The 25,342-nt window shown below is 37.3% G+C and overlaps 1 long non-coding RNA gene across 1 annotated transcript; it reads left to right on the forward strand.

The window, feature by feature from the left end:
- Positions 1-13,373: 13,373 nt before the first annotated feature.
- LOC118169497 lies at positions 13,374-15,350 on the forward strand. Its single transcript, XR_004752160.1, has 3 exons — positions 13,374-13,535; positions 14,556-14,603; positions 15,260-15,350. It is a non-coding gene; the product is annotated as an uncharacterized LOC118169497 (long non-coding RNA).
- The last annotated feature ends 9,992 nt before the right edge of the window (positions 15,351-25,342 follow it).

Consider the following 25,342-nt stretch of genomic DNA (forward strand, 5'->3'; position numbering starts at 1 on the left):
ATTCGGTAAGATCAGGTAATTGTGAAGCTGAAAATAAGACCAAAACAGATGTATAAGGAAACACTTTCAAAAATACAATGGCAGCTGACTGTCTTTCCTCTTGGCATATGTAAGTAACCCCAACATGGTCCAAAACCTTGCTGAGATTTAGTCATTGGTCAGTTTTGCCCAGTTTTAATGGTTACATTTTTCTCAGTCATCTCTGATTCAGTAGAGTGCTGACACAGAATTAGGTGAATGATATTGCTCAGAAACAGCAAGTTAACATCTCTGTTGATTGAAGACAAAACTGGTGGGAAAGATATTTTGTTATATTCTCTATCCATAGCTATTTTTATCTTTTTAAAGCCCTCCTTCCTCTTCCAGCCATGGGTCAGTGCCTGGGTAAGGTACCTACCAAAGAAGGCAAATAGAGAGAGGCTTATTTTCAAGTTGTATCTTCAATATATTGTGTTCAATAATTTCTATTCAGATTCTGAGATAAAAGATTGTATTTAAGCACTCTGAATAGAGATCACTTGTTAAATCACATCTGAATTCCCCCAGTTCTACAGGAACAGTAAATTTCTGCCCTGAAAAATTAAACTTGGTCTTGATTATATCTGGTTGCTCCAGGAAAACTGCAGTTAGTTATTTTCTTGTGTGTCTGGTTTTTGTTGTTGTTTGTTTGTTTGTTTTTAATTCATTAATCAACAAGCACAACCAAAAATCAATTATTTTGCCCTTCCAATAGGTAGTCTCTCTAGTCAAATCCACATATGCCATCCTTTTAAGCCACATTATGAATAAAATATTAAAATGATTACACAAAATACTTCTTGTCAACAGATGTGTCTTTAAAGAATTTGAATCAGATGGCCTTTGCACTAGTGAAATGAGAAAGTAAGGCAGTCAGCCAAGACATGGCTTTTTTTTCCTTTTTTTTCTTTTGTTGGTATGTGTAGAATTATGATTGCACAGGCAGAATATCAGCTATGAGTGTCAAGGTGATCAGTCACAGAATCAAATGCAGGATCGTTCTTTACTATAAATGTATTAAAAGAAAATCAGTTGCATAGATTTGGCTTTCAACAGAGCAGCAGGCTGAGTTCTATCCATAACAAATCAGCTCACGCTTTGGGAGAAACTACAAATCACTCCCACAACATTATTCATTGGATTGTCCTTTGCATCCCTCCAAGGAAGACCTAGTTTGAATTCTTATGTATTCAATCTTCTGCTAGACTAGAAGCAGCAGTGAAGGAGGCTGGGGGGAGAAGGGAAGAAAGGAGGATCCAAATTTCCTTGGAAGGACAGCTTGATTTTTTTAAGGGAAGAAGGTGGCAGTTTTTGTTTTGTTTTGTTTTTGTCAGGGTGGACAAAAATTGTAATAGAATTCATGGTAGATTATCCTATTTTAGGTTTATTGAATTTATTATGATTTAGCTGGAAATCTCTGCTTTCTATCTGTAAATTTATCATTTGTAAGACGTATTTTGTATTAGTGGTGGTGTATAAAACTCCTCAATGAATTGGAGACCAGTTGCAATAGACACTAGACAGCACTATCTAGAAAACTGTAGTAAGTATTCAGTAGTCAATAGGGATGTCCAATGCTCATTCAGTGCCTTAGGAGAGAGAATCCAAACCTTTTAAAAGTTCTTCCCAAAGCAATGGCTGCCTAGAAATATGTATGGCTCCACCTTGGCTCTGGTGCATCATTCCCTGAAAGCACAGCATGCAGGACCAGGTGGTGACACTGCAAGCAGGGGACTCCTTGGGCAGTAGAATGGGCTACTGAACAATTGGTCTCTGGGAAGGATGAGGCTCCTCTGCTGTGGCACAACTCCATAAATTCTTGCTTGCTGCTGAGGGCCCAGGGCATGCAAATCTGTGGCTGTGCTGAATGTGTCTTCTCTCTGTCTTGTTCATCTCACTTTCAGGAGAGCTGCAGAAACAGGCAGCACAGCTCTCCGTGTCTCAAATTCCAAACCTCCACCTCAGCCCTCCTTCCTCCTCCTTCCTCTCTGCTTCCCTGGATAGGAGTGGGCTGGTATTTCTTTTAGTTCTGAGCAGTAGCATTCATTTTTTCTCACTGTTGAGAAAAACTTGAGCTGGCTCTGCAAACCCTGCACTGTCTATTGCAGGGACAGTTGTAACTGCTACATATTTGGGCTCCAAGTAGACCGTGAAGTGAATGCAGCAAGATTTGATTTTCAGGGACTCAGAGGATGGACTTGTCTTCCAATTGTCTGCCTTTGTTATGACGGTGATGATGTCTGGCAGAAAAGCAAAATGGGCAGCTGTCAGCACTTCTCTCTCATTGTTGCAGTGGCTAAAAGTTCCAAGTCTAAATTCAAATGTACATCAGCTACTTTCCAAAAGACTTTAGGTCAAGTTATTGCATGTAATTTAGTGCTTTCTTAAACCATACATCTAATGTGCTCTTCAGGTCCTAACCTCAGGTCCATGGTTCTCAGGAGGCAACCTGTTTCCAATAAATCTGCTGGCTGAGAAGCCTCGAGTCCACAACTTGCAACAGAGATCTCAGCAGTAACCACCAAATTGATTTGAAATAGTCAATGTCCCATAAACAATGTGTGAAATGGAAGGTGGGAAATAAAAATCTTCATTTTTCTTTTTAGCATGAGAACATAATTTTCCAAGTAGTCCAAATAACTTCTAAAGCAAAGATCTTGCACTTCAGATTAATGACATGATGCAGATAGTAAACAAAATGAGTAAACCAATAAGCAACTTGTGGAAAGGATCTGACCCACCAAATATGTGCCATCTGCACATAGGATTCATCTTCAACATTATTTTCTCATTAACTCTCTTAGCAGCCTCAATGATTATGAGGCTAGAGCAAAAACATTGTTGACTGACACAAGGAGACTATGGCTTCAATTATTCAGCAATGTTTTCTATGAACTTCTGTAACTGGAACTTTATGGAAGTAACTGATAAATCTAATATTGTTAACATAAATACATGACATAAATCCACACGCAGAAGATGATCTCCATCAAGCATCAAAATCATCAAAATATCAATTTTCTTCCAGATGGTTGCTGATTCATCAGGAAAAATTGTATCATCAGAAAATCAGGCTACCACTCCACATTGATAAAATATTGCAAAAAAAAAAAAAAAAAAAAGAAAGGAAGACAATTAAATGTCAAACTGTATCAAAAGGTCACTTTCTTGGAACAGCAGACTTAAATGACATGTCTAGATTTGGGAATATCAAAATGTTTATTTATGTACTTATTTATTGGAAAACTGTTTCATCATTTCCAAACTTATCTTTTTACATTTGCATTTACCAGCTTTGTACAGATACCTTAATTTTGATACCCACACATATATGCATACCCACAAATAAGAAAGAGAAAAATTTATTTCTACTTGTTCAAAACATTAAAGGAGATAAAATGGTGATAGCCCAGAATGTTTCAAGGAACAAAAATTTCAGTTTCTACTTTAACATAGAATTGGAGCTCGTGACTTACAACAAAAGAAGACCTCATATTACCTGGCATTAAATGACCATATGACCTGGTAATCCACTGGCATTAAAACCAGAGGTGTTAAATTCATCTTGTGGTAAAGCCTTTCCCCAGAATCTTTAGATCTAAAAGCCAAATGGAGTATACCAAAAGTTAACTTTAATTTGATACAGTCCTGCCTTTGAAGACACAAACAGGTGAAACTTGGTCTGCTTGAGGCTGTCCACATTTCCTACTAAACAAGTAGGAAATGCCTCGTGATACAAAAATGTCCATGTAGCACTGTAATAGAAATACTTGACTGGATAATTTACTTAAAGCCGGAATTGCTTCTCAATTGATTTTTTTTTTTTTTTCTGTTGATTTCTACGAAACATCTGGGAATCTAAATTTTTCACCCAGGGCATTGAAACAAAATCGATCTCCTACTGTTTTAACAGAACTAATCTAATGTTGTGATTAGTTAAAAGTCTTTTAGAGGAAAGAGATGAAAGAGAAATAGATTGAGAGCATTCTGGCATCTATAGGAGTTAATACAAACTTCAAATACAAAGCTTCCCCTTACTGTGGTTCCTAATTGAATTCTGTATAAAGCAGGTTGTAACCTTTCTTCCAGCATCTGATGGAAATATATTGTTTCATTGTCCTGCCTTCAAGATCAAGATACCCACCTTCTGCTCCATGATTCAACAGTGAGTAACAAGGAGAATGAGCTATGAAGTCACAGGAGCTGGCTTGACTAATGAATTCTGTTGTTGTTGTCGAAGTGCTCCTTTGGCTGCTCAGTGGGAGTGGGAGAGGGGTGTGAGAGGAGGAGAGAAAAAGAAAACCACAAGTGAAACAATATTTGCTTGATGAGAAATCAAAATTGTTTTATATTCCATATGGCAGGCATGTTTAAGCTAGGTTGTGTGGACTAATATATTACTGCTTTGGAAATGAGGTAAGTGAAATCATAAGAGGTACTGAACAGTTCAGTGGAGGGAAAAGGTAAACAGATAACAATACTAGTTTCTAATATGAATGAAAACAAAACAAACAAACAAACAAACAAACAAACAAAACCTTTATAGGCAAACAAACTCTGGTTGCCTAACCTGTGCAACTTTTTAAGCACATACATGGCCAGTAATACTTGTCAGGAGAAGGTTTTCTCTTCTCCAGTTCATAAAGGTGACATGAGTAGTGAAGAGATATCTTTGTAATAGTAAAAGTGAAGGACAGGATAGTTTGTTCACTCCACTACCAGTTATGACTCATATATTTAAATCCTATTTTATTAGCATAAATTAGAGGAGAAACTAAGCTCCCAGGATGCTGCTCCTAACAGTCTCAAATGCTTCTCAAAGTGGTTTCAGCTATTGGAAGCCAATGTTAAGGTACAGATAAGAATGAAGTGACCTTGAGTGAAACTTTCCTGCTTTGCCCAGCTTACAGGTAACCCCACACATATGGATTCACAGCTTCAGATGCATTAATGCAGACAGACCAACAAATGCCAACACCCACAGTATCAGCTCTAAAAGCCTGTCACTGGGCCATCCTAGGGATTCCTACAGGGCTCCTGCAAAGTCTGGCACAGTAGAAAGACTTACAGGCCACATACAGAATATTTAGAAGGTCTGCAGGATCCTGTTTTTAGTGATTGTAATACATTTTCATTGGAGATTGACTACATTTTGTACACTGAATGTTATTTGCAGCTCTCTATGGGTAGGTGCTGGTGGGTATTAAAAAAACGTTGCCTCTTTTTTGCTATCCCTTTGTAGTAAAATAGCTTTGAGAAATAGTGAAGACAAAGAGGATTGTTAATTTAATGCTCCTGGGTACACACAGGTAAGATAAGTATCTTCAACACCCATAATAATGCAATAATCACTTAAAATCTAAATCTACATTTTGAATTTCCAAAATTGAGTTGGATTTGCCTGTTTTCCCCATTTTAACATAGAGAACAGAGAACTGGAGATGTATGGTCAATTTTCTATCTCAGAAGTTCAAATGAGTGAGGCTGCTGAAATGCAGTATGTCTCATTACTTCATTACTGGTCAACATCTTTCTTCTATGTTTTGTGTGAGTGCTGCCCAAACAGTAACAGTCCCCACCCCCCACCCCCCCTTTTTTTTTTTTTTTTTTTGAAAGGGAGAAAGAGAACAATGTGAATCAAAGCAATTCAGAGGGGAGTTTCCCCATCCACATAACAGAAACGTGTCAGGCAGGTCTCTGACAGCAAATCACAACAGCAGATTGAGACTTTTCACATTTGTTCAAACTCTTACACATCAAATATGTTTAATAGTAATGATAATACTAATAATAAAAACATTAGAGATCTTGCCATTCAAGTTCATATCTTGCTAAGTACATTCATTATACTATGAAAAATGATGAAGACACTTATTTGTGTGCTGAAATGAATAATTGATTTTTAGTCCAATACACACACTTACAAATCAGCTCTGATAACATTTAATTGGGGGGAGGTTTTTACTGAAACAAACAGAAAAGCATTTTTTTTCTGTATTTTACAAAATGTTCTGTCCAATCTAAAATTTATTTTTCTTATTCTATGTTTGCATTGAAAGAAAATAATACAAAAAAAATCTGGGCCATATTAATAATCCATTTGAGTTCTTTTACCTGGTAACTCTGTGGGTAATACAACTACATTGTAAAATGTATTCTTAGGTTTAATTCCTCCCCACTCCCAACTTGGAATACTATGAACAGGAGGGTATCAAATGTGATACTTTTAATTTATGGTAGACAATCTAGTTCTGAGTCCAATTTGAAAACTCATTGCAAGGCAAAGGCTTCTTCCAAAATAAAACTGGAAGAACCCATCAGTAAGAAGAAAATCATGCAGATGGGTTGAAAACCTTGTCCTTAAACTGCTATGGTTTCAAAATCTGTTATGTCTTTGCAAGCTGACACTTCAAATTCCTATCAATAATCAGAGTATATATTATATAGTTATTGAGGGCTAGACCTATCTTGCATGAGACCTTTTGAGGGACCAGACAAGGTCTCAAACAACTTTTTCTGGATTAGAATCTGCACCTCTTTCTATATACCCTATGACCATATTATACAGTCCTAAACAATCCTCCTCTTCTTATACAGTGAAAGGTATCTATTTTCAAGGGTGTTCCCAAATTAAGCACAGAGAGTTTCTTCAAGCTGAACCTCATAGCCAGGTACTCCACATATTACAACTAAATCAACATATTGTCTGTTGTGTTTATGGATTGGCCATTCTCTTGAGGGTAAATCTATTTTCAACATCAGATTCTTGTCTGTTCTGTCCTGTTGAATCAGACCATACAAGTCTTCAAACTTACTAATACGAGTGTCTTTCCTATGAAATCCCCACTGATCCTCACTGAACAGAGAGAGGTTGTCTTTTTACCAACTTTCCCAAAAAGCACTGCTCAAGCCAGTAATTTGGTAGTTGGGGATTTTCTTTCTCCTCGGAGGCGGGTTTATTTTTGCCGTCATGACAAATTAACTCCTGAGACAGATATTGACCCAGAAATTCCTGCAGATGTGCTCAGATTTAAACTAGATCTTTGACTGATATAAATTCACATACTTCCTGCTAAGCTTGAGGAGCAGCAATGGCAACAAATCTGGAGCAGAACTAGTTCCCACCCTTCTTAGTGAGTGAAGAATTGTGCTCTACAGTGACTTCTGTAAAGTTTTAACTACAGCCATTATTCAATGTCTGTTTTGTGCTAAGGCCAGTTTGATTTTTTCCTTCAACACCCTCATTTATCAGACACAGCATTGCTTTTAATTAAGGCTTGTACCTGCTAGAGATAAGTTGTAAGTGTAACATTATTTGTTATTTCTCCTGATGAGGTGCAAATGTATGGGATTTGGAAACAACCATAAGGACAGAATGGTGCATAGATGTGCTTGAATGCTGAAGGAGCAGAAAGAGAGAAGGTCAAGAAATAATTTCCTTTCCAAAGTTCATAGAATATACATTTTCCTTTTGTGCTTGCCTTTTTCTCTAGCTGATGCTTAACTTCCTTCCATGTATCACTGTTTTAACTGGTTTCTTAAGGCCTTAGGATTTTATCAGTAGCTTGCTCTGTTTCTATGATGGTCTGGATTTGTTTGGTTTCTTTTGGGGATATATTATTTTTCAGGTTTGATATGTCAACAAAACTCTCAATTTACTGTAGTATGTATTTGCCCATGTGAAGTACATCTGCTTTCTGGACACAAGTTGAGTGTTTGGGTTTTGTAGGCTTATCTGAAATGATATCACATCCATGTGGGGACTTGCTAACTCAGTTTTGTTTCTTCTGTGCTTATTTCCCTGTATAATATACACAGCAGTCATGTACTATCGTTACACTTTTATACTTTCTCTACAAAGTGTAAGAGACAATTAAAAGTTCCTGCTCCGTGGAAATGCTATTTTGATTGTGTGTTGCTTCCCCATACAAAACCCAAAGGATCCAAATTAAGGTGAGCAAAAGAGAGATGACATTCTCTATACTCTTCCTTGACTGACCTACAACCCTAGCACAGATGCTCAACATTCAAGTACCCTTTGTTGTCTGCTAGCTTGAACAGCTGGCAAGGGATAATGATGATTTGCTTTCTCTATCATGCTATTATATAGAAGTTTCTGCAGGGTGGGAGGGAAGGGTTTTTCTCAAATCATTAAGTCCTGTGGAGCCTTTAAGATTTTTCATCTCTGCTAAAAAACAGAAACAGTTTTGAACAGGAGGGAACTTTTCATATAATTTGCCCCATTTCCAGTGAGTACACTAGAGGTTTTCTCAGTAGGACTATTTGTAAACATCAAGCATAATCATATTTCAAAGAAGACATGGTTTGGCAGCTCAGACCAGCTACCTTAATGTTTTCAGTAGGATACCCAAATCACTTTGTTGTGTGTGACAACATTAAAATTTCTTTGTTCTCTGGCAACATTTATCTTCCAGAGGGTATGTGGGAGAGCTTCAGAAGTTTCTTACCTCAATTTGTATTTAGGGTCTTGAAATTCTTCATTAAAAATTGCATTGATCTTCTGGATGTAATTACATCTGTCTTCCTGTAATTATTAATTTCTTAATAGCTTTATGAAGGGCTTCTTATTCCATCTTAAGTGCCATTTGGATGCCCTTTTTCCTCTTACACAGATTGAATCAGTAATAATAAAGCTTGCAGAAGTTCAGCAAGTGCTCTAGAGATATTGCATGTGGTGATCGCTTCACTCACCTGTGAAATGCAGCACTCTCTGGAGTGGAAGGCACTGAATATTTTAACAGGATCTTGTAGTATAACTTTATGAAAGAACCAAATTTAAAAGTATAAATAAGCAACTTACATTTGTACAAAACTTTTGGGTCAAAGTTTTTAGATTTTTTTTTCCCCATCTGTGGAAATGTAAAGTAGAGGCTCCTTTTCAGCAGAATTATCCTTTCCTCACAACCTGATATCTTTATGACCTGTCTCATCTTGAGCATCCAAAAACCGAGACATTTTTCTTCATTTGTCTTTGAACTATAGTGACCAGGTGAACTTGTTAATTTTATATAACCATTAAAATTGATTCTTCTCTGACAGGAAAGACCACCAAACAGAGTCACTTGACATTGAAAAATGTCCATTGCTTCTCTCAGCTTGTGATCCTGGAAGAGAGGAGCAACAGCTCTACCCTCTGCCTGTAATCCATGTGTGTCATTTCTCTTATTAAACTGCCTTTGTCCATACCCTCATGTAGCTGTTTTTTGTTAACCTGTAAGTGACTGTCTACTGCCATGTCATGTAAAAGTTCTTTAGGGAACCTAGAGGCTTATCATAAATGTTCAGCATCATTTCATAGAGAAACATTTATGTATTGATTTAGTGGGTGCTTTGCTTTCTTTTTGCTCCCTCAAATTCCCTTCTGTTTTTTATCTTCTCATATTGATAACTACTGATTTGCCCTTCTGCCTGTTGCTTCTCAAGAGATGAAAGAAGTCAGAAAGTCTGTGAAATTTCCTTCCCTTACATGCGCAGAATGTATCTCTGGTCTCTGAGAAAAGGCAATGTTTTCTCTTCTCAGGGGTGACTTCCCTCAGTCCCTTGCTTTCCACAAGAGGGTAATTCCAGTTTCTGGCAGGCACAGACACAACTGGCAAATACATTTTGCTGTGTCCCCTGCCAAAACCCTTACCTCAGGCAACAAAGAGGAGGAGAGCCTCACATCCTGCCGATGCCTGGCTACAGAAAGCATGTGTGATTAAACTGAAGTGACACAGCTCCTCTGACATGGCACTCCCTCTGCAGAAAGGTGTCCTTGGCTTCAGGCAGGCAGTTTGGATGTGCTGTCACAGGCATTGGGGAACCTCAGAGAAGAAAGTAAAGTCTGAAACAGAGAAGGCAGAAATCAGCTCTGTGTTAGTCTGCATACATCTGGTTTCAGGGAGATGATTAATGCTACATTTTAGATAGTGGTAGCACACGGAAGCTCTGACCATGATTGCACTTTCCTGCTGAGAACAGATGTTTGCCATCACTGAAGGTTTAATGGGTATTCCAGTCCTTGTTCTCACTCTTAAATCTTCATTTGGGATGGCACTTCCCAAGATTTAGACTTCTCAAAATTGTCTTTTCCTAAGATCTCCCCTCCACATTTATCTACGAAGGGCACTTAAAGGCAAGATGATAACCCATGACCATCACACCTTTGTAATTTATCAGAGCCAATAACACAGGTCTTAGCGCCAGCAGGATAGACAGGTAATATTGATAGAGCTGCATTTATTTGAAAGGAGTTAGATCTCAAAACACTATTTGCAGCTGCACAGGTCCCAGCAATATTCCAGAAAAGCTGGACCTGCTTCCTTGTGCTGAACACCACTGTGTACCAGGGGGATTACACACAATGTTTACAACCTCACCACAAGCCTCGGTAGCTCTATGATGCAAAACCATCACTACTGTCCAAGCCAGGCACAGAAATAGAAAGCAACTGTCTCTGTTGTCCAGCCTACTATCCCATTTTGAAATGCAGCTAATGTATATCTGTATAATAAATACCAACTTTAGTACTTTGAACCAGTTCAAAAAGACTGGTGGCAAAAAAAAAAAAAAAAAAAAAAAAAAAAAAAAAAAATCTTTGAAAGTTTCTTTCTTCTTTATGCTGTGATAATTAGAGAAAGTCATGCCAAAATCTACACACAAAGGAAAAAGGAGAATGGCAGCACGAACATTCTTTGATAGTTCTGCATCTGCCAGGGGACAAATGGATTTCCTTTCCCATCCCCACAGAACTTAAGCAGGACTGTTGCCTTTCTTTTGTTTAGCTTCCCCTGCTCATAACAGGTTTTAGTCTGACTCTGATATAATTTCCAGTGATATGCTTTCTCCTTGTTTTACTTGTGTGGAATTTAAAGTCCTGCTCATCTCCTGATCTATGGAACAGTTCAAGGACAGGTTTCTTCTGCTGTCCCAATGGCTCCAGCTCAAGTGACAGATCACGTTAACTTCTCAGGATCCGTTACTTGTTTTATTTTTTTCTTCTTTTCTTGTCTGTTTGTTTTTCCCAGACAGATGGTAGGTTCTTTGTCCATTCTCTAAATACATGCAAATCACTTTAAGGAAGCAGCACGTAGGTGAGCACAAAGTAAGATATCCTGCCTTTTGGGAAGTCTTATTAACTTGCATGAACAGCAGCTACTCAGCATCCAAGTTTAGAGTGCACACAGGGAGAGCTTATGTCTGCCTGCAAAAAGCCTTTCACTTTATTACCAATTCCCAGCTGGATCCTGTGTTACTGAAGCTTATGGTCTTTTGGCATGGATTCAGATGGGAGTTATACCAGTGTTTTTTGGTGCTAAGTTGTCCAGGAGAATTGGCAGTAATTTTGATATGTACATCATCTTGTTAAGAACTACATTAGGAACCCATCCTTGCAATGTTCTGCTCCTCCCCATCAAACAATGCTCAGGTGGCAGGGATTAACTCTTTTTGAACTATTCCAATAAATTACAAGATTTTTTTTTTGTCATTTTTTTTGTTGTTGTTGTTTTCTTTTCTTTCTTTCTTTCTTTCTTTCTTTCTTTCTTTCTTTCTTTCTTTCTTATGGAGGATCATTACGCAACATCAGTAAATGTGAGGCTGTTGTTCAATTTTGAATACTGATTTTTTGTATGTAACCTTTATTTTTATCTGAGAATACATATAATATTGTTTCACTGGGGATTAAGGTTCTTTAAATAGCCAAGACTGACACTTGGGTTGACATTCAAAAATATATATTTATTTGTTTTGCGTCATGTATACCAATATATTTCCCTAAAAAAATAGATGTTTTCTTCTGATTAGATGCAGTGTATGGCATTGTTTTCACCATATATTTAGATGACAGTGTGTTCCCATGTTTTGAAAACATAAGGAGTCTAGACTCAATATAATTCACTTACTTGTAAGCATTTTACAGAGCGCAGTGTGAGAAACAAAGCTTGAAAGAGAGTGTTCCTTGCCCAAACAGGTTTCAGTTGAAGCACAAGACAGGGAGTAGCAAAGACATGTGGACTTTAGGCACGAAGTATCAAAGTAGCATTGTTCCCAAATCTGACTAGTATTTAAAAGCTTCTGTCTATCCCCAGAGGAGAGTAAGTTATCAGACTACTCATATCAGCTCTGGTGCAGTACTGTAGCACCAGACCTGGATTCAGGATTCTGAATTCTGGTGCTGTTTATTTTATTGACCTGTGGTATTTACAAGTACCCCAACCTCATCCAGAGCCTTATTCTGCCTAGTCTTTTTGAACTTCAAAAGGGAAGGACTGAACAGCACTGTTATAAATGTGCCAGCAGGAAGGGTTTTGAGGTAATGACATTTACTTTCCTTCTGATCATGACTAAACCCAGAAAACCCTGGAGAGAAACTGAGGAAATGATGTTATGCTTGGATCGGTTTAAAAATGCAACAAAAAAAAAAAAAACACAAGCTATTTCAGAAAGCAATGCTACATTTCAAATTTGCAGAATATATGCCTAGAATTCAGTTTGAAATGAAAAATCTAAGAAGATTTGTTACATATTTTCGTTATACATTACCAAATGTTCTCCTGACCCAATCTCCCAGTGAAATCTCAGAGGAACAGAGAGAGCATGGGATATTTCCATTCGGAAACAAATTCTATTCCCACAGAACCCATTTTGCAATTTCTATCTTATATCATCTATGATTTTCTTGAGAAGAACTAATCTAATCACAGGGTTCAGATTGACAGGATCTGTAAGTATTGTCATAATAATAATAGCAACTATTAAGACTGCATCTAATGCCTCTGCTTGTATAACTATACAATTCTTTAACATGTTTTAATCCTATTGTTGCTGCTTTAATAATTAAGAATGTTAGAAGGTAAGATCTGCAACTAAATATTTCCCAGCCCTAAAATAAACTCCACAAAGTGAAACAGTAACCCTGGAAATCATCATTCAGATCATTCTTCAGGGATCTATATAATCAGTGTTTCATCACAAAGCTTTTTGTTTTATTTTGCTTTATTGTGTTCTTGTCATCACAGTTCTTATTCTGATATGCTTCACATACTTTCTTGGGAATATAATCCTCTTCTGTGTGGATTTGTGCATGCAGCCTTTTGCAAATTGAATTTATATTTCAATTGGTTTATCAAAGAGCATAGTCATCTACCTGGGTTAAATGAGCTCATTAGGAAATTAAAACCTTCAGCTGCTTTTAAAACACAGCTTATATTATTTTTACTCAACTCTTTTCTTTTTCTTTGATGCCAAATTCATTGGTCTACAATATAATAAATTATGCACACAGACAAACGAACTAGAACAAAATTACCTTTCTCCTGTGTAACAGATTAGTTTTACTTTGTGCACACAGGGGCCTGTCTTCCTATTGATGTCTCCTGAGGATAGGGAAGAAATTTATGACAGTCCTACTGAAAAGGCTAATGGAAGTTAGATGCATTTTCCTGCCCTCTGGCACATATCTTGGAACCAAGAGCAAAAGTGGAAAGTGCAATGTATTGCAACTGTGGACATTTAAAGTAAATTCCTATGAATTTTCAGCCAAAGGACTGTACTGTCATTTCTGAAACTTTGATTGATTTCAGCTTCTGTGTAAGAGTGATTTATATAAGAGATCTTCACCAAGTGTTAGGGAAGTGGGAATTTGGAATTATTTCATTAACAGAACTCATTTAATTTAGGAGTTTATCATATTAATCAGTTTAACATCCCCCCCACCCCCCCTTTTTTTTTTCCCTGTCCATTTCCACTGTGATATCAGAGTACCTTTGCATATCTACCTGGCTTACTTTCATCTTGTTAAATTTTTCAGCTACAGAGGGAAAATGTTGGATCATCAGTTGTAATATTGCACTTCTAAAAAATGGTTCATTTACTTCCTTTTTTTTTTTTTTTTGTTTTGTTTTGTTTTGTCCTGAAAGCTTTTAGATTTCATTTCTCAATTTTTATTCTTCTTGTAATGAAATAAGCCAGAAGTATCTTATGATACCCCTTTAAGTGGATTTTTAAATACTTTAAATACTTTGTCAATATAAAAACTTAATTTGTGTGTAATTTTATCTGTTTTATTTTTTTTTTTTTTTTTTTTTTTCTGGACAAGTTCAAATTGATAACTAATCACCTGATAGCCTGTGAACTATCAGACACCTTGGCAATAGTCAGAACTGGAAGCTCAGGTCTTCATTTACTGTGGCCATGGTAAATATGGCTAGGTTGGATGCATGGTTAAGATGTCCTGGTCTGCAAATGTGAATTTGAATTTTTGCTTCAGATTTTTTTGAAGAGGAAAGTGCAGATGCTTTGTCAGGTCCCTACTCTTGGGATAACAGGGAATTACATCACAAAATATCTTTCTGGATTAGGCCTTTTTTCCCATACTTGCAAAAATAATTTACTTTACTTTGTTCCTAACAACACTCACAAAATTGTCCAAGCATATTAGGTGACTTCGCTTTATCAAAATCGGTTACTGAAGGCCTACCCAAATGTATTAGCTTAGTCTTTCTAACCCTGTTCCTCAACTCTCTGCTTGGATTTAGAAAATGAAGATAATAGTAGGCTTTTGATGTCACAAGAGCATTGTGAAGGTAAATACATTAAATATTATGAAATGGTCCCAGTGAAGTGGGCCCTGAAAGTTTCTTCTCTGAATATAATTAACATATTCTTCAAGGTAATATGTATATGCTCACTTTACCATGTTTTTCAGTAGGAGGATGAATTAAATGTGTGCTTAAACTGAAGCTCATGCTCAAGTGCTTTGTTGAATCAAGCTCTGTAATAGCTATCCAGCCCCTCCTAAATAGCAGTTCTTTAGTCCTGTGTTCCTGATTAGATTGAGCAATACCCTGCTTAATTACTTCAGAGCCACTGAATATTGGCATTCAACTCAAAGGTAATGCTTCAGATTTCACTGTCCCCTTGTCTAACAGATGTGACTTCTTTACATTAGAGCATCTTATCATCTAAATAACAAGCTGCCTTTATAATTAATTATATATGAAAAGAAAAAAAAAAAAAAAAAGAAGAAAAAAAGACAACACAGCTCAGAAAGTTATTTTGCTAATAAAGCTGTAGAAGGAAAATAAATAGGTTTTTATATTAGTCCAAAATTAGGCTAAGAATGATGCAACCTCTCATGTAAATAGGTGCTTATGTAAAGTGGAATGAGTGGAAAACACAGGTGTTTAAAAGTAGGCTGATTTTCAGGCCTAACTTTGAGTTTGGACATTTTATTTTGTAGGTATGAAAATAAGATGACTGCTGACCTGTCTCTGGGCAGTGTGTGGAAGCTACTAAAAAACATGAACTGCATAAGTCTTTCACTTCAGAGGTGTCTATAGAAATAGAAGCCACATTTGACAGGGAGAAGAGTAAGGACAAGCAAGGTCTCTTCCCTTGGTAGAAGCAATGGTTCCTGAACTGACAGACTCAGGCTCAATTCAGGTGAGTTGGGGCAGAATTGGCAAATATTTCATGGCTGTTGGACAAAAGAGATAATGCCCTAAAAACAGAAGGATTTGGAGGTCAAATGAGGGAGAGATATAGAAGCTCTCAGCATAGAAATGCAAAGTACACTAACTTTTTAAGCTTACTATTAAATTTAGATAGACAACTGCCATTTGTGTCACAGGCTGCATATCTCAGGCTGTATGCAAAACTGGTAGAGGGCATAGACATTAGGTTGTGCATCTGCTGTAAAAATAAAACAAAAAAAATACTCAAATTCTACTTTAATTCAGCTTGCAGAGGGATTAGACAGACTTCTACAGATCTGCCAACAGGTCGCTACTATAGTAATGAGGTCTAAAAATTAACCAGCCCTCAGCTTCTCTGTGCAAGTCTTGCACAGACACAAAGTAACTGGCGTCTCTGTCCTGCTCATCTAAGCATTTCAGAAAATATTTAACAAGGAAAAGTCTCATACCTGTACCTTTAAAATTAACCAAAGAGGATAAAGAGAACAACAAAGGTAATACAAGGTTTGAGCCAGAAGTTTGAATCTAACCTCACTTATTTATCTATCAATGAATGCAAATTGGTATTCTCTCCTTGATAAATTAAATCAAGCTTTGATTAAATATACAAATCAATCAATTTGTGTTTAGCTTTTTGTTGTTGTTGTTGTTTAAGCAATGTCAAACAAGACAATGTATCTAGGCCCACTGTGTTCTTCATAAATTCTTCAGCATGTTTCTACTTGGAGGTATGCATTTTATGGGAATTGATGATTTGGAATAGGTTCATCATTCATTTCACTACAAAGAGAAGCAGGGGGATAGATATGATAAATTGGTATCTACAGGCATTCAACATATTTTTAATGCACTTGATCAATTGTTTCCCTCAGACTTTGTCTGCAATGCAGAGTGGTTATAATAGTTTACAGGTTTTAATAATAAAAAAAGTGTTTAAACAAACAGTTGTGTTTTTTTTTCTCTTTTTTTATTTTTATTTTTTATTTTTATTTTTATTTTTCCACACATTTTACTAGGTATATACAATACATTTTAAAATACTACAGTATTTTTATAAGCCTATAAATACTGCATTCAAATTGAGAAAAAGAAAGAATGGTATTCATGTATATGTTCTTAATTACTCTTATAAAAAGCATATCCTTTCCTGTTTGCATCACTCCATTTCATTTTCTGATCTCCCCTCAGCCGGATTTCTACTACTGTTATTAGGACATTAGGTTCACTGAAGTGAGCAGACATTAATAAGCTTTGCATTAGCTCTTTCTCCTCTGAGATAACATTATCTTACCTGAATTAGGCCATGTGTGCCCCAGGCAATGAGAGATGATATAGGGGTAACAGTGGCAGAGGAGATCATACAGGCAGGTTAGGTAAGTGAGGCTAATTAGCTTTCTGCAGAAACAGAAGAGAGTATTTCAGGGACAGTATCATGCAAGTGTCACTGTACTGCTTTGGGAACAAGTCTGTAGCTCTGAACAATGCTAGGCAGATGTACTGAGTGGGTTAGTTCTAGCTCTAGCATTTGCACATCACATACAATTGTGTGTGTCCATGAGGTCTTCAGAGGCCCCTGCTACCATAATGATCCCTTTAACTCTCTGGAGGAAAGACAGCTGTCCTGGTTTCAGTTAGGACAGAGTTATTTTTCCTCCTAGTAGCTGGTAGGGTGCTATGTTTTGGATTAGAATGAGAAGAGTGCTGATAACATGCTGATGTTTGTTGCAGGGCAATGCTTACACTAAGCCAAGGACTTTTTGGCTTCTCTGTCCTGCCAGCGGGCAGGCTGGGGGTGCAGCAAGAGCTGGGAGGGGACAGACCCAGGACAGCTGACCCAAACTGGCCAAAGGGGCATTCCATACTGTCTGACGTCATGCTGAACAATATATAGGGGTGGCTAGCCAGGGTGGGGGGGCTGGCTGCTTGGGGTTGGGCTGGGCATCGGTCAGTGGGTGGTGAGCAATTGCATTGTGCATCACTTGTTTTGTACACGCTATTGTTATTATTATTATTATTATTTCCTATCTTAATAAACTGTCTTTATCTCAACCCACAGGCTTCACTTTCCTGTTTCTCTCCCCCATCCCAGAGAGGGAGGGGGGAGGGTGAGCGAACGGCTGTGTGGTGTTTAGCTGCCGGCCAGGTTAAACCACAACAACAGCAAAGTGCAGAAAAAATACTGAAAGTGTTAGGTTCCATTTCTGAAGTGAGATTTTTGATTGTTTCAATTAATATTGTTGTTTAATTATAGAGGTAAGAAAGTGCACTCTGCACACAGAGGAGACTCAGTTTCCCCATCAATCCCAAAGCTAAAACCCCTTGGAGAAGTTTCAGCTCAGCTACATCAGCCTTATTCTGTTGTACTTCTTTGCTGGAGATGCACCTTTTCTGAAGCATCAATACTGCACTCATGATGGATAGCTGTTTGTGACTAAGGGATCTTGTGGAGGATCCCTTAGATAGAGATAAATATATTAATGTTTTCTGCTGAACTACTTGCAGTTACAGTGTTGTGAAGGCAAGAAAATGTTGTTCACATCAATGACTACTTAAAGATTGATCTGCAAACACTCTGTTACTTACAGAACTACTGAATGAATGACTTAGAAATAAATGTATTTTAAAGCTTTTTGTCGTTTACCTGATACAGATCACTGTATCATACATCTTGCCTAAATTACACAAGTTTGGAAGATGAATAGATATTCTTTCAGAAAGAAAAAATTAAACACCTTCCTCTTTCCTTTGTCACAAGATCAACATTTAACACATTTTACATCCACTACTAGCCAGGCACATGCCAAAGTGAAATGCTCAATTCTGTCGAATATATTTTATCAACTTTATTTCATAAAGCTACACAGTTGGAAATAATGTCAAGAGGTCATTTAATTAATGATGTCTGAGCTAGTGATAATCCTCATGAAGAGTTGTCCAGTTTGCCCTAAAACATTTTCACTACTATCTTCTCAGGCTGACTCAGTCCTTCACAGCCCTTTCTGTTAGAAAGGTCTTCCCTAAATGTGACCTGAATCCCACTTACTTAGTGCACATATTAACCTTCATTTTGGCCACCTTCAGTATGGAGAACATGTTTTTCCTTTTGGTTTAACGGCCCTTTGGAGACTGGCAGTCTATTTCTTCCCCAGAATTCTCCAGCCTTCTTTATCCTTTAGAGCCATATTTTCAGTTTGCCTTGTTATTATTTATACGTCAAACATATATGTCATTTTTTCTCTGTCAAGCAATTTTTTATTTTTTTTTTCATTCATCACTGAAAACTGCTTGAAGCATTCCTATGGAGGTTTAATTGTGTTGAATGAGGGAGAATACCTTCTAAAATGGTAGGAATTGTTGTTTACACATGTTGAAATTATACTTGATTGTGGAAATGACCAGTCATTTTCTGAATACATCTTCAGGGAGTTTTTTTGAGTATAATCTCACTTTCCCTATTCTGCAGTTATTAATCATTTGCAGCTTCCTTCTGTGTGTCTTGTGTCTCTATTCCTGTCTCTCCCTCTCTTTGAAGAGCTGTGTTGGTCTGGAGTTTTGCTAATTGATTATGTCACTGTCCTCTAGAATGGGATGTTCCAGCATTTGAAAACTTGTGGGGTTTCTGTGAGAATAATTTCTTAGCTCAAAAATCCAAACTTTTAGGTGGAGAAAATGCAACCAAGCAACATATGTATCAGTTGTACTAGTTTCTCCAATGGTACTTAAAAATCAGCAGATTTTTTAACTCTGTAACTGTGAGCAAGGCAGGGACCAGAAGACCTCTGAAAACTTCATCCCTCAGAGGGTGATCATGGTCCCTGTAGATGATTGATTTCTCTTTGAGAGAGGGCCTGGCTTCTGAGAGGAAGGAGCTCAAGGAATCATCAATAGGCCACTGGCACACGGTGCTTAAGGGCCTGCCTGTCCATGTAGCACTGCTTAAGTTTTATGTATGCAGCTGGTGCCATTGAGATTCAATGGGGCCAGAAATAGAATTTGAAGTTTTGAATGTAAGCGCCAACTGAAATGGCATCTCAGAGCGAAGCAAGCACATTTATCATTTGTTACTGGCAAGCTGGATATCTGCTTCCTCACAGCTTTGACTAATAACAGTGAGCTACTTAACTGAAACACGACATGCATGCAAGGGGGTGTCAGTTTTCTTTTCCAGTCTGGAAATGCCAACATTTCCCTCAACTAATTTCTCTGGCTGGTTGAGTTTACAACTTAATTTATGTCTGGAGAACAATCAAGTTTAGATCCAAGGTGCTGTCTAACACTTTTCTCCTGCCTCTCTCTGTAACTCTCCACTTTTGACGAGGAAGAAGATATTACATGGATTTGTGAAAGGAGTTCTCACTTCTGGGTCCCTAAGATGAAATAGAAAAATCTCTTTCTCCACTCTTGTTCTCTGCTTTTTTTTTCCAGCCTATCTTTCAGTGTGGGCACCGCAGATCTGCTTCAGCCTGGTATGCCACCCCATGTTCTGAGCAGCATCCACCGATGTTTTCCACTACCAAAGTCTTCAACAGCACACTCCCACACTCCCTAGGTGATGTGGGGAATAAGAGGCAGGACAAGATTATGCCTGGGCAGGAAAAAAAAAAAAAAAAAAAAAAAAAAAAAACACGGATAAAAATCTTGGTGAGTTTTTATGAAGGGAGCTTTCATCACATCCCACAATCTGCAGGAAAACCTTACTCATTTTCATGTTTTCATCTACTTAAATTAATTCAACATACATCTGGATCTTGGAATTTTAGTAACAAATCTAGCATTCTCTGTCCATGTGGTGCTAAATCATTAGTTTGTTTTGCTTTTCTTTGCAATGAAATTAAAACTCAGCAATGTGTAGAAGTAATTCCTTGCACTCTGTAATTGTGACATTTGCCTTTTGGGCTGAGACAGGAGATTGAACTAAAGCTGCTAAGTTTTGCACTGGGGAACATGGCTTTCACTGCAAGGAACAGCTAAGGTCCTCCGGGGTTCAATGCCACAGAGGCAGAATTTGTAACATATCACTACAACTTTTCCAATTCATTAACATTTGTTTGCACTGACATTATATTGCCCAATTTTCTCAGCTTGTCAAGCATATCTCAAGTTTCAAGCAACTTTCTTTCACACAGTTCCTGGTTTCTATGCCTTTTACTGGTGTTACACTTCTCCTTCCCCAGCTATATGGGGCTCTGAGATCAGTGCTTTCATCCTGGTATTGGTGCTAGTAGAGTGCTGTGGTCACTCATCAGCATCTGGAGGCCTTTGCAGAGTGGAATGTGATGTTTGTGCTGATGGTTTTTTCCTTCTCCCTCTAGGATCCACTTGGTGTCATGTATAAGTTTGCTTAACTTTTATACAGGTACAGAAAAAAAAAGTCTGTGCACTGCTCATCCCAGAACGCTTGCTCAATTGTCCAGTTCTGTGTTGGCTGGATTGCCATTTCTCTGACATGAGTGTGGAAGGGAAGGTGTTCTCACAGCTGCTTATGGAAAGAAGAAGCTTTTTGATGACCACGCTGTTGTGACTTGCTCACACTGGCATGGTTAAAAAAATCATCAGATTTAGAGTTAGGAAATAATTGATCCCTCAGGCAGATTAACTGTGGCTATTGGAGGTTTTATTTATTTATTTATTTATTTATTTATTTTAGTGTGGAAAATAGTGTGTTTTGCATAAGTATCTGGCTATTTACTCCTAACAACTGTTTTCATCCTACAGGCCTAAAGCAATGGTTGTGTCTTTGAGATCTCCTGTGATGCATGGTACTTCTGGAAGTCTTTTTTTTTTTTTGAATGATAGAAATCTTTAATTTTATGGCATTCAGAAAAGGAGGAATCAGTGGCTGCACTGGGTCAGTAGGATGAGAAACTGATGTATTGTTGGTCCTCTGGGATTATTTTGTAGATGACCAGAAGCAATAACCCATGTGGCTGATGTTCCCATGTCTGTGTCCTGGCTAGTAATTACAGTCATTCATTGGTCAAATGCATGATAATGATTCCAACAAGAGTGTGAATGAACAACCCTGAGTCTTTATAATAGATGATTTTTTAAAAAAAGGAATAATAAGACTAGAATATTTCTATGGCAAATAACAGACTATTTTCTTAATATGCAAACCATTTGTTTTTATGCAAGCTGTGTGGTTTCTCTGGACAAGAATTCAAAGCAGCTGTGCTCTTCTCTTTGAATTCCTCTGCAGGTTATAATGAAGCATGCTCCCAAACTACAGAACAGCATTTAAGGCTCTATTTTTAATCTTGTCATTCTTAACTTGTTCTAAACTGCCCAAGTTTGTACCTAATGGATTTTAAATCACCAACAGAATTAATAACAAGAAGGAAGGGATGAAGACACAACCCTGTTGTTCCATAATGCAGCCAACCCCCCCCTTATATTCCTCCTGTTAACCACAAACTGCAAGCAACTGCCCTGTCAGCTTGCTCAAGTATTAAGGGTATAAAAGTGGAGAAGACTGAGGAAGAAATCAAAGAGATTGGAAATGCCCAGAAACCATATTTGTGAGGGTAGAAATAATATGTTACAAATCCTATTCTGTATGTTTCCACTGTTCTTACAAAACACTGGAGTTGCATGAATAAATAGGGGAATTGGCTCTTTGCCAGAGTGGGAAAATAGTACCATGAAAGAAAAGCCTCCTATTTTAAAAGAGACATTTTTCTGAAATTAAGCATGCCATTTTGAAAGAAAGAGTCTGAAAGTGTCATTTAGAAATGACTGGGATGAGATAGACTAGCTTTACCAACTCTGAATGTTTGGCTGTGAAAATATACAGGCCTGGTCCTCAATGAAAAATCATCTTAGGGTAAGAGAATTTGACCATTTGCCTGGAAGAATACAATAAACCATCACCCTACTTCAGCAGGGCTGGGTGCAACCATAATGCTGATGAAGAGGGCTGGAGGAAGGAGTTGGCAGTCCCCTTCACCTGTCAGGAAATCTGTCCTTGTACCATGACCCAGGACCTCTCGAAGCTCTTTGTGTCCAACTCCCAGCAGCTACAATTCAGGAGTTTCCCACTGTTTCTTGCCTGCATTGCAGGGATGATCTTGTAGGGAGGCAGGAAGCAACTACAGCTCTCTGCAGACCATTGCACCCTGTCTGGATAAGTCCTTTGGCAGCCCAGAACCTCCTGATGTAAAACTGCTGGGCTGATCAGACCACTACAAAGGAAGTCCATTCATCACTGATGTAGTACTCAGTGCTCTCTATCTTGAACATTTGCTCTTCTCCCTTGACAGATGAAGATTAGATCCCACTGTAGCATCAAGGACTGTAATATGAAGGACATAAATTAGCATTTCATCATGCTTACCTGCCATCCTTTACCTCATAAAAACTCAATTTCTTTGTAATGTTTCCCTTTATTTTAGTGGCACTCTTCCCTTCAACAGACACAGGTTTTACCATCACAATATTGCATCTTATTCCCTGAAGCATTTATAGAGTATGTGTCAGAGGTTTAATGGATCGGGAACACAATTAATCTTACCATATTAAAATTCTGACTGACAGCACTTGGCCATTATTATTTTTTGCATTTTTTTTAACATTGAATTGCAATGCAGAAAATATTTTAAAATACTCCAAAACCCAACAGACCAGAATTCTGTCAGCTACATCTTAGAATATCAAACTCCACTGGCATTTTGCTTGAGTTTCTTGCTGCATGAGAAATGCCCGAGCACAAACTGCAATGATCATCTAGCAGAAAGGGCGAACGCCCTGCTGGGATTTGTACTTTCAGGGGGTATTAATGTAAAGTACTGTATAATCTAACAGTTTGTTTCCGTGTGAATATAGAATTTTCTTGGACAGTAGGAGTGAAAAATGCCCAATATATTTTGTGCAAATATGGGATCAAAGCAGCTGACACTGTGTAATTTCCTTGACTTAGAGAGAATATGTTGCATTGAAGTTGAAATTTTTGTTGTAATTTTTCCAGTGAATATTTATTTTTAAATTGCAGGTTTAGGGTGGTTGAATTGATGAAACCAAGTGATAATGATCAAAATCCTTCAGTTAATAAAAGAAATGAAAAAATAATAAAAATAATAAACCCTGAAATATCCAAATAATTTAATCAAATATTACAAACAAATGAATACATCTTCATTTTATTTATTTATTTATTTATATTTTATGTTGAAAATTAAAAGGGTTGTTATTCAAAAGAAAGGTAAGAAATGTGTTAAAGATAACCCCCCAAAGAGATGACCAAAACTTATTTCTCTAGAGTTGACTATAGCTGTCATTTCAAGGATATTTTATTTTATTTTATTTTATTTTGTTTTGTTTTGTTTTGTTTTGTGTAACTGCATAGCATTAATAATAATTAGGAATCAAATACAAATATATCAATTCTTTGGTTTGTTTGTTTGTTTGTTTTTGTTTTTTTATTTTATTTTTTTATTTTTTATTTTTTTTTGCTTTTGATATTTACAATCAATTATTTTCTGAGTTTTCCTTGTGAGATCAATGGATGCTGTAAGTCCAATAGTGTGACTGTGATCATGACATATTCCTTAACAAATGAAGATAATAACTATGCAATGATATACCAAGATTTTCCCTAAGGAGGCAACTCTGTGCTGTTTCCTATATTCTTTATGTATTAACTGCATGACCGAGTGTTCTATTAGTCCTGAGATTTGCAGGGATGTATTCACAGATAATGCATGACCATGGGCAATATTTTACTACCTGAAGGATATCTACCAGCTAGTGAAGGGGTTGTTAAGTTGAAGCAGAAAGCCAAACCCAGAGGAAACTTTCAAAATAATTTAAGAGCACTACATACATTCATCTGTGTACTCAGACGACATTCATTTATCCCCCATGCCTGCTGATAGAGTTTAGAGACACAGTTCATTCTGGTGAATGCATCTCCCAGGAGGTGGATACTATTTATGAGTAGAAAGTCCCTACACACCAGCCTTCACCTCTGAAAAAGCCATTGGCAGCTTCCAGAAGAAAGATATATCTGGAAGATATATCTATCTAGAGAAGAATGGGAGTAGGGAAGGGTATGTATCTTCCAGTTGCAAATACCTCTGTGAAATTTAAAGATGAAGAAGAAAAACAAAACCCAGCCCATCATCAATATCAAATACAAATGAAGCTGACAGACTTCTCAGCTTTAATTTTTATCAGGCATACAGAAACCTCTGACCTCTGTTTCCCTGGGTGCAGTGACTAGGGTTGTCATGGATCGTATTATACAAAGCAAGCAGCTTTAATTCTGGTGGGATGGATGAATGTTTCAAATTATATTAATAAGAAAGAAAGGAAAATGAAAAGAGAGGAAGGAAAAGGTGAGGAAAGGAGAGAAAAGGAGAGGAGAGAAAAGGAAAAATGAGAAGAGGAAAAAGAGATCCTGTTACCCTACCCCTCCCCAGCTCAACATGATGTTTTTCTGGCTTTTTCAATCCAGTGTCCCCATTTGCCTACATGCAGATGAACCTGGGTCTCACAAGAAAGAGTATTTTTTCTTTCCCATGAACCTGTTTGTCTTGCCAGTCCACAGCTCACAGACAGAAAAGGCTATTGTAGCTTTCATTTCTCAGAGATTTCTGAAATGTAAGCTTCTGGGATTTTTCATTGATCAGTTTTGGGGATCTTTTAACAATCTTTTTTACTTTCCCTTATGATTTAGCTAAAACTTTCAGACTGAGATTCATTTCTTCTCTTATCCATTTGACAAACACCTGTTCTAATTCTCCTTTAAATTATCTTCAAAGGTACAAATTCCATGTATAAGACACATTGGTGGCTCAGTATTCCACAAAGGGGGATATATATATATATATATATATATATATCCCCCTTTG

The sequence above is a fragment of the Oxyura jamaicensis genome, chromosome 6 (genome assembly GCF_011077185.1).
Source record: "Oxyura jamaicensis isolate SHBP4307 breed ruddy duck chromosome 6, BPBGC_Ojam_1.0, whole genome shotgun sequence".
Taxonomy (NCBI): Eukaryota; Metazoa; Chordata; class Aves; order Anseriformes; family Anatidae; genus Oxyura; species Oxyura jamaicensis.